The following is a 9,715-nucleotide window of genomic DNA, read 5'->3' as shown; positions in this document are numbered from 1 at the left end:
CTGAGTTTTTGCTAACATCTTAATAGATTCCTCTAAGCTAGTCGTTTTATTTTCTGGGCCTGATGTATTCCTAGTGTAGCCAAAACCTGGGGGAGCATTAGAATTATTAGACTGACCCTGACTCTGGCCCTTAGACCATGAAAAGTTCGGATGGTTCCTCCAACCAGGATTATAGGTTTCTGAATATGGGTCAAACTTCTGACGATTATCAAACCTAGTGTTATTATATAGAGCATTGGCTTGCTCTTCATTATTCTGGCCTTCCCAAAAGGCTCCAATCTACCACTAGTGTTACCCACTTCTAAAGCTTCTAACCTTTTCGCTATAGCAGCAATTTTGGCATCTGATTCATAGCCTCCTTCTACCCTATTAACGTTTCCTCTGCTAAGAAGAATTGTTTTCTGGGGTCCCCTACTACTTTCCCATTGTTGGGTTTTTCGGCGACTTCATGCAAATATGTCATCGCGTCATCAACTGTTTGGTTCTCAAATCCACCAGTACACATAGATTCTACTGTGGTTGTGGTGGGATAATCTAAACCCTCATAAAGGATCTGAACTAACCTAACCTTCTCTAAACCATGATGAGGACATTGGGCTAATAAATCATTGAACCTTTCCAAATACCTATACAAAGTTTCTCCCTCCTGTTGAGAAAACGTGCAGATTTGCGTCCTAATAGACGATGTTTTGTGCCTAGGGAAAAACTTGTTCAAAAAGGCAGATGTAAGTTGTTCATACGTTTCGATTGACCCGGAAGCCAAACTATATAGCCACGATTTAGCTTTATCTTTCAGGGAAAAGGGGAATAACCTAAGTTTCAAAGCATCATCTAGGTTTCTAATCCTGAGGGTACTACAAATTTCCTCAAAGTCCCTAACATGGAAATAGGGGTTTTCATTTTCTTTCCCTAAAAAGATTGGGAGCAGCTGTAAGGTCCCAGGTTTAAGTTCATAAGTTGCTTCCGTCTCAGCTAACCTGATACATGAGGGACGAGTAGTCCTAGTTGGATTCAACAAAGCTTTCAAAGTTGCCATTTCTGGCGCTATCGGAGCAACATGGATTCTCTCCTCAGTCAAAGGACGTTCAAAAACAGACTCTTCAAAAGTCGGACTCTCTAGATTAAGGTAATCGAGACGCTTCGAACTACTAGGTTTCTCTTTAACAAATCTACCTAGTGCGTCTCTTTTACGTTCAGGCATACAATAGAATTTTCTAAATTGGAAGGGTAAGCAAACACAGATCAAGGCCGACTCAACCAAATCAAACCTATTGATTTCTAGCAAAAAAAGCATGATGGCTCCACTTAGATTGTTTCTAGACCAGCTTCTAATCCTTCGAACGGGAATTCGTTACAATTTAAGCAAACCCCTCTGGAATCAATCCGAGTTAACGTAAGTTGAATAGAGGCGAGGGAAGCTCGGTGGAGCTTTGATACCCAAGGCCTCACCGGTATTACAAGGCGGCGCAGTCACGCATTCAACTTACAGAAACCGTCAAGAACTTCGAAGTATGCTTAAAAGAGTAACCAATATTTTTCGAATGACTTTCCTGTTAAGCTCGTTACCCTATCGGTCTCGTTCTAGTCAAAATTTTAGGCTTAGGTTCGCGTAGGTTACGTGTTCCTAAAGCGGGCAAGAAGAGAACGGTGATGAAATCCGAACCCTTATCTTGTATGGCCAGGCCTTGCCCTTTACTAGAAAAATAAATGTTGTATTCAGTCCTCAACATATATGCATACGAAGGAGTCCAGTAACTCGCTGACAGGGGATTCGCGAGTGTTTAGAATCTTACCTCCCGTTCCAGACGGGGATGAATCGGTTGTAGTCGACTCGGGCCACTGACTCCGATGTCAAGTGTACGAACCCAAGGTGCAGAGACAATATCGTAATTGTCCTCCTTCTCTGCAAACAGTTTATATTTAAAGTACCCTTCCGTAGGGTAATAAAAAAATAATGTCCCAAAGTCCAAAAGTCCAAAAAGAAAAGAAAAATTACAAAAATAATAAACCCTAATACAGTTTTTTTTTCTAAAAGAAAATAAACAAACCCTAAACTAAAATTTCTTGTCTGTCTTCTTTTCTGTTCTTTTTGCTTTAATCTTTAGCTCCAAGTCTTTATGAAATCACCAAACTCTTTGGCTCAATTTTCTTTATGATCCAGAACCTGTAGACACAAGATAAATACCCAAAAACATAAAAAAGAACAAAAATAAAAAAAAAAATAAAATAAATAAATCTAAAACCCTAAAAACAAGTCCGCGTCGGCGGCGCCAAAAATTGATGTGATTTGTAGATAGTGGTAAAAAGTGTCGATTCTCAGACTTGTGAAGGATTTTAGACTTAAATTCAAAACTAAAATAAAACACTAAAATTATAGCAAACTCAAACAAAGATGATATCAATATTAAAAGAAACACTGAGGCTAAGATTCCACTATTTTCCAAGTTCAAAGTGATTAACCAATACTTATATTATGCAATTTTCTCGTTTAATTTGATTCTAAATATTGCAACAATAGATTTTCAAAAGTAATAATTGTAAATACCAAGTATGAAGCATCAAAGTCTTAAAACTAAGCATACTCCATCAAAAAATCACAATCACTCAAATAAAAATCATATTCAATAATAGTTCAAGGCAAATAATCATATAATTATTGTAAATAAAAAGATAAAATAGAATATACCACTTTTTGTTGGAAAAATAGCTTCCTCTATCGCCTCAGCAATGGGGTTTAGCTCCTCGTATTAACCACTTGCTTAAAATATTGGTTTATGGTTCAAAAGTTGATTAAAAGGAAGGAAGACAATAAAACAGACAGTTTGCAACGCTGTATTGGCGCTACAAAGAAGCTGTTACAAACGACGAACTGTTACAGAGACCTGTTGGTTACTGTAGCAGTGTTACAAATTGAGACGCCTAAGTGTTGAGATATTAAGACTGACAAAACGACTGTTTTGAATGGTGTTTGTTCTTCAGCTTCTTCTTCTTCTCCTGCTAGTGTAACTCGCTCTGCAACTCGACTGATTCTTCTCTGTTGGGTTCTAAACTTCTCCTAAGGTTGCGTCACCCTTTTTTTGACTTTTCCCAGCACTTTTATACTTCACATGACGATTAAATCCCGAGAAATCTTCCACTTCCCTCCACCAAAAGTCTCGGACTTTTGTTTCTATTTTCTACACGTCTCTGGAACCCATCCGTTTACGCGTCTCAGTTGTTTCTACTCTTCCAAACTCTCTCTAAGATATAGTCGAATCTCTGGGAAGATATTCTTTCCATTTACCAATCAATCCCACGAGCAAACTCGGCTAAAACTCCTCCAAACCAATGTAACAGAGACCCGAGAAACTCATGTCCCTGTTTTGAGTCATCTCGATGATTAAACCAAATTAGATCAAAATAAAATCCATTACCAACCCTGTTTGGTTAACTTGAGTCCAGCCCGACACAAATCCGAGATTGACTCTCGTGTAAACCCCTCCAAAATATGAACCCTAATTTTGTTCCCAACTTCCAAATATTTCCCGCCAATTTTCTGTTCAAATAGGGAAGAACAGGGATGCCCTCTAACCAGAGTAGGGGTTCCTTTAGCAGCTGCCTTAAGGGGTGTCCTGAGAGTGCCCCTTATCCAAACGTGGGGACCGAATAGCAAGTGTCCTCCGGGTGCTTTCCGACTTCGAGCCAATTTTTTCCAAAAATGTTTATTGGCCAAAAATACCTACTAATAAATAAAGCACCATAATAAGTACAAAAATGAGCCCTAACAATATATAGAATCGAGACAAATCGGACACAAAAATGTGTCTATCAGAGATTGCACTGCAACATATGAAGAATTACCACAAGAGACTAGCTAGAGAATATAACAAGCGCGTCAAAGAAAGATAATTCCAACCAGGAGAACTAATTTTAAGAGAAATACCACCTTATCGGGAAGGAGGAGATGGAAAACTAGAGAAGACATGGGATGGTCCTTATATAATAAAAAGAGTTGTTGGAAATGGGGCATATGAATTAATGGATCCTGAATGGCGTAACACGGGGCGAAGACTTGAGCACCCATGGAATAGAACTTATTTAAATAAGTATTATCCATGACTCATACAAAAAAGACGAGAATATTTAGAGAGCGAAATTAACGATACACAAAGACGGACAGGGTTGAACAAGTCATGCGGTCTTTGACTCTAACTAGTTATTACATCGAAGAATAAAGGAAGAAAGAAGATATCAGAATTGTACCAATCAAACGTATAAATGAAAATAAAAAATTATTCTTCTTTACATATATTACATATAAGAAAAAGGCAAAAATATGACCTTAACAAAAAAGGCATCAGAAGTAAAACCTCCAACAATGGAGGTTAGGCATCCAATTGTGGCGTGCACCCTAGTTCGCACAATAGCAAGAGGAAAAAATAAGACCTAACGCATGTCATAATTGGGGAAAACCTTGAAAAATTAGCATGACTCAGGAGAAAGCTACACCGACCCTAGATCCTGAGTCATGGAGATTTTGGGTGAAATTAAAAGCTCATCCAGTAGAGCTCCTTCGTTGAAAGACTAAGGTAAGAAGCTGTCTACTAAGGAGTGCAGAAACTCGATCAGGGCGCCGAGGTACACGGTTGAGTCAAGGGTGTCTGGGGCGTCTGGAGCGCACCTGGACGCTCTTGACAAGTCCTGACTATGATGCACTCGGTCCTCAAGAAACCCCACTTAGGGTGCGGTCTCGTAAACATAATCCATATCGGCAGAGGGATAAGAGGCCGCGAAAACAACTGATTGTTGCATCACTGGATGGGAAGAGCCCACCCTAACCCGGTAGGGCTAAGCTTCCTTGAAGGAGCAGTCAAGGGGAATATAAGGACGTCATTCTCTATTAGGGAGCTGAATTGTGTCAAAGACGTTAATATCATGAGTCTTTTACTCATGGTAGTAATAAGACTCGTCGTATTAATGCATAAATACATCCTGCAGAGGCAAAAATACAAGAAAAGATAAGGGAAGATCAATGGATCATTACTTGAAAGAGTAATGATGGCCTGTGATTTTGCCGCACAATAATAATTTAAGACAAAAATAAGGGTGAGGATGATAAGAACTCTAACTAGGGAGGCTCGGTAAAACCTCAATACAAAACCCTAAGATTATTTCAAACAATTTCTATTTTGCAGGAAAGGAAATCAAGAAGAAGCAATAAAGGATAGAAAAATACTTAAAGACTCAATAACGCACGGATATAATCGCATAAAAAAAATTAATATCTCTAAAAAAAGGAATAATAGAGGCAAGTATGGAAATTAACATGAGAAGAGTATTATCCTCCTTGTTAGAGACAACCTTACATAAAGATAGCAGAAATAGAAGTGTACTTAAAAAACACATATCCAAAAAAACATAGCCATACTCACAGAAGGTTAAAAGAAAAGAAAATCTAAACATCATTAGAAGGAGAATCTTGATTTGGTGCAGATGCTTCAACATCATCACAACTTGGATCTTTGGAAGGACCACCACTATATCCGTCCTTTTTAGGCTGATCTTCTTGAAGGAGAACTTCTTCGCATTCATCATCATCGCTCACATAATCATAATCACTATCGGGCTCAGGAATCTCTTCATCCTCATCCACATCAAGGGGTTTCACATTCACTGGAGGAAGTGAGTTATCAATGCAAACTTGGTTTACGAGAATTTGAGCCTTAACATGAGCTTCTCGAGCGGCACTATTCTTAGTGTTCTCCATGGAAACTTCCATTAAGTTTCCTAGGTACAAACACCTCCTATTTTCTATGTCTCAAGAAGAAGTAAGTGATATTTAGAGTTTCGTGCAATCTCTATGAGCTTTGGCCAGATCAGATCTCAACTTGGAGATGGTAGACTGATGCGACTTCTCAGACTCTGCAAAAAAGACATTTAATTATTACCAAGGCGATAATTTCGCAGCTACAAGATATGAACCATAAAAAGAGGGGTAAACTGAGGCATCCAGCTGGATGTGACTACCTTCCCTCGGAGAAATGAGGTATTGAGATAAAGCGAGACCACTGCTTTTCCAATTTTCCATATATCAAAATCATCACCAACTAAACCTTGGAGGCGGGATAGAAGCTTTTTTTCATCCTGAGAGTGGAGAAGATTTATCCTTCATAAGCATATCATGATATCCCTTTAGTTGTTTATGCTCTTCTCGAAGTTTATTCATCTTCACAGTCAAATTTATCTTACTTTGGATGATTTTCTCATTCTCCAAAGTTACTTTCTTCATAGACTCATCATGTTGATTTTTTAGCGTGCGAAAGGATTCCTCTTGGTTATCACAAATCTTCTGGAGAATAAGATATTGACGCACAAACATCGCCTCTTTATTTAAGAAAGACCGCTTCTCTGCAGCCAAGATTTGATTCTCATCTGATAAATTTTGATATCTTAAATCAGCACTATACAACATCCCAAAAAGATGGGATACTCGGGAATCTAGAAATTCATTCTGATTTACTAAACATAGATTCTCATGTTTTAGGTTATCTATCTGGTCAAGAGAATATGAATGATTGTCAATTAGTTGATCTATTTAATTCTGCAATTTTTCATTGTCCGCACGAGCATCTTCAGCAGAATATTGATAGTTGAATCTCTCCATAACACGCTTCTGATTTTAGTCTTAACATGCGCATGAAGAAACTCAAGACATGAATACAAGTACAAGTTTTATTTAAATGATTGAAAAAATAAAGATAAACTTACCTTTAAGCTCTTGATTCTTAGAGCGAAGATTTTCGGACGCAAGGGATTCAGCTTGAAGAGCAGCCTTCAACTTAACATTTTGACGGTGAAGCTCTTAGATAGTGTTGCTAGACTCAGAAAACCCCTCATCTTGGACTAAGCGACGACAAGAATTCTAAAAAAGGAAATAATTTAAGTGAAGATACGAAAAGACCAACAATTAGAACAGAGAGAGAGTTACGAACAAAAGGATACTTACCAGAAGATCAAAATCAAGATTAACACTTGAATCCAGTTGTGAGAAGATTTCGCTCCTAGCAGAACTATCTGGAGGAGAATCGCCTAATAGCTTAACAAGAGCATCACAAATGCGAACTTGGGAAGGATCGTTAACATATGAGCGAGCGATGTTAATAATTTTCAGAAGAGGCTTGGCATCAGAAGGAGAAGAAGAGACCACGGAATGAGAAGGAGAGATCATTATAACATCGCAGAGGAGTTGGTAGTAGTACCCTCCGAAATAGGTGTGATTGTATCTTCCACTGATGCGGTAAAATACGCTGAGGAAGGAAGGTTCACAAAAGTGGAAACAATGGAACCCACTACTGGTGCGACCATATTTTCAGAAGGAAAAATAATCGCATGATCAGCCAAAGTCACTTCCTTAGTAGCATAGATTTCCTTTGAGGACGCAGAAGCATCCAAAGAGGCTGAGGCAATGAAGTCTTGATAGGGTGCGTCAGTAGAGACCTCAGAACCCTTCTTCGTATAGCTGAATTTCGGCATGACAATAGAAGTGTTAATCGTGGGGACTTTGCGAACTATCTTAATCTTTTTCTTCTTCTTTCTACCAATCTCGCTCTCAGTATCTACAAAGAACAATGCAGATAAGAACACAACAATATTGTTTATAGGAAAGAGAGTATTTCTTACTGCTTTGTTATGCGAAGGCTTCCTCTTGCGAGACTCATCATCTTTGAAACTCGAAGAAGATTTAGGGTTTTGAACTGCAGTACGAACATTACCAGAAGAAGAATTCTTGCTGCAACAAAACCAGTATGAGAATATGAAGAACAGTAACAACACAGTTGCAAATCAACAATAGCAAATTGAAATTTCAAGGGAAAATACGAGAAATATCGAAAACAAAATATATTAACCTCGAATGAGAATCCATCAAGGTTAGAGAAGAATAGCACTGGGTAAATCTTTATGAAGAAAAAACGAAGACTTCGAGAAGATGAAGATTTGCAGAGAAGATGAAGATCGAACAAAGAAAGGAAAAGATTATCTCTCCCCACTCCAATCATTAAATAGATAACAGAAGCAACCGGTTAACTCAATATGTGCCGGTCAAAAGGGGGGAGAGTCAATACGTGTAGACGGTTAAGCCCAATTTACGGAAACATGTCGGTTGAGAAGAATACGAAAAGATGAATGAGTGCGGCAAAACAAATCAGAATTTCTCATACCGCTCTCTTTACCAAAAGAACGATATGAGAAGAGGAAAAATGTCGGTACAGAATACCGCACACTTGTTTAGTATGTGAAGGAACTCCTTAAGTGTTATGCGATTACGATAGCATACAACATGTTCGAAATGACGAACCAGATGACGTCACCTAATCACGAGTAAAGTGTGAAGATCTGTGCGACAGTAAAGAAACTGTGCGGCAATGCTAAATCTCTATGCCACAGTGACGCACGTCAGATTCGAAATAAGGGGCTTTATTAGCTGTCCTCCACTATGTAAACTCCTATATAATGAGCCGAGCGCCTTTTATAAAGGAGAGAGATCTTTTCAGAGAGCTTAGACAAAAAATTAGGAGAGAGAAAGATTATTTCCTTCCCAAATTAGGGTTTTCTCATACATTTTTACTTGTTCTAAGATTTTAATAAAAGTTCTTGAAATTATTATGATGATTTCTTAGATTGTTCTATAGATTTTACTAGGGGTGTAGTTGTGAGATTTCTCGCAACTACAAAGGTTCTCATGCCAGAATCTGCCTCCAGACGAAGATCTTGTTACAGAGGCCGAGCGTCTTTCTAGAGAAAAGCTGGAAATTCTGGAGAAAAGGCTGGAGCTAATCAACGTACCATGCTCTACTTATCGAAAAGTTTCAATGCTTGATCTTTCTACTATATAGTATATGGTGAAATTCGAATGTTTGGAGAAAAGAAAGCTAGCAGCACCAAAGTGGACAGCAGCTAGTTCAATCTTTTTATTTAATTGGTAATCTTGTTTTGATTGTGCGAGTTTTGATCTCTAATTGCATACCACATAGCAGCAACCGATACTGATATTAGACAGACCGTCCAGAAAAGAATTTACAAACTTCTCCCACTAACTTAAAAGAGTAGAATTTAAACTTTTTTGGTGGGCGAATGATGGACCGTACACAAACGCAGACCCATTGTTTAAGAAAAAAAAAAAAAAATTAAATCTTGTCCGTGAGAGAGCAGTTTTAGAGTAGTTTTTTATAAAGACCCAAGTTCACAATCTCATTCATGCTCAGTGCATGGAGACTGTATTCACACGAATCACACTCACTCGTGAAGGCAATACCGTGGATTTCTTTAAACTAATTAACGACCACTATCCTCTAGCAAACTTGCGGTGCTTAGGTTAAGACATACTAAGAGACGCTGGCATTAAGATGCAAGTTGAAGTGCAAGTGGGTGCACTTGCACCTCCTCTAGGTTTTGATTATAAATAAACTCAATATATGTGCATACGTACATTAATCTTCATATATTTGTCAGAGTGGCTGAAATCAATTGTTTAATTTCATTATCTTGAAACTAATCAATTGATTTAACTTCATATTTGCCAAGTATCAGCTGTCTATGCATAAGAGCAATGAACTTGCCACTAGTTGTTTCACCCACCCCCACCGAAAATAGCACTAATTTTTGAGTAATCGAGTAATTGTCCCATAATAATATAAGTATAAACATCACTGTTTTGGCAGCTTCTATATGTTTGACG

General features: G+C 38.2%; 1 pseudogene; it reads left to right on the top strand.

Annotated features, from left to right (window-relative positions):
- The first annotated feature begins 575 nt into the window (after window positions 1-575).
- LOC113354608 lies at window positions 576-675 on the top strand (annotated as a pseudogene).
- Window positions 676-9,715: the final 9,040 nt, after the last annotated feature.

Source organism: Papaver somniferum, chromosome 2, assembly GCF_003573695.1.
Source record: "Papaver somniferum cultivar HN1 chromosome 2, ASM357369v1, whole genome shotgun sequence".
Classification (NCBI taxonomy): Eukaryota; Viridiplantae; Streptophyta; class Magnoliopsida; order Ranunculales; family Papaveraceae; genus Papaver; species Papaver somniferum.
Note: the sequence above shows the minus strand (reverse complement) of the source record. Positions and strands in the feature narration are given on the sequence as shown.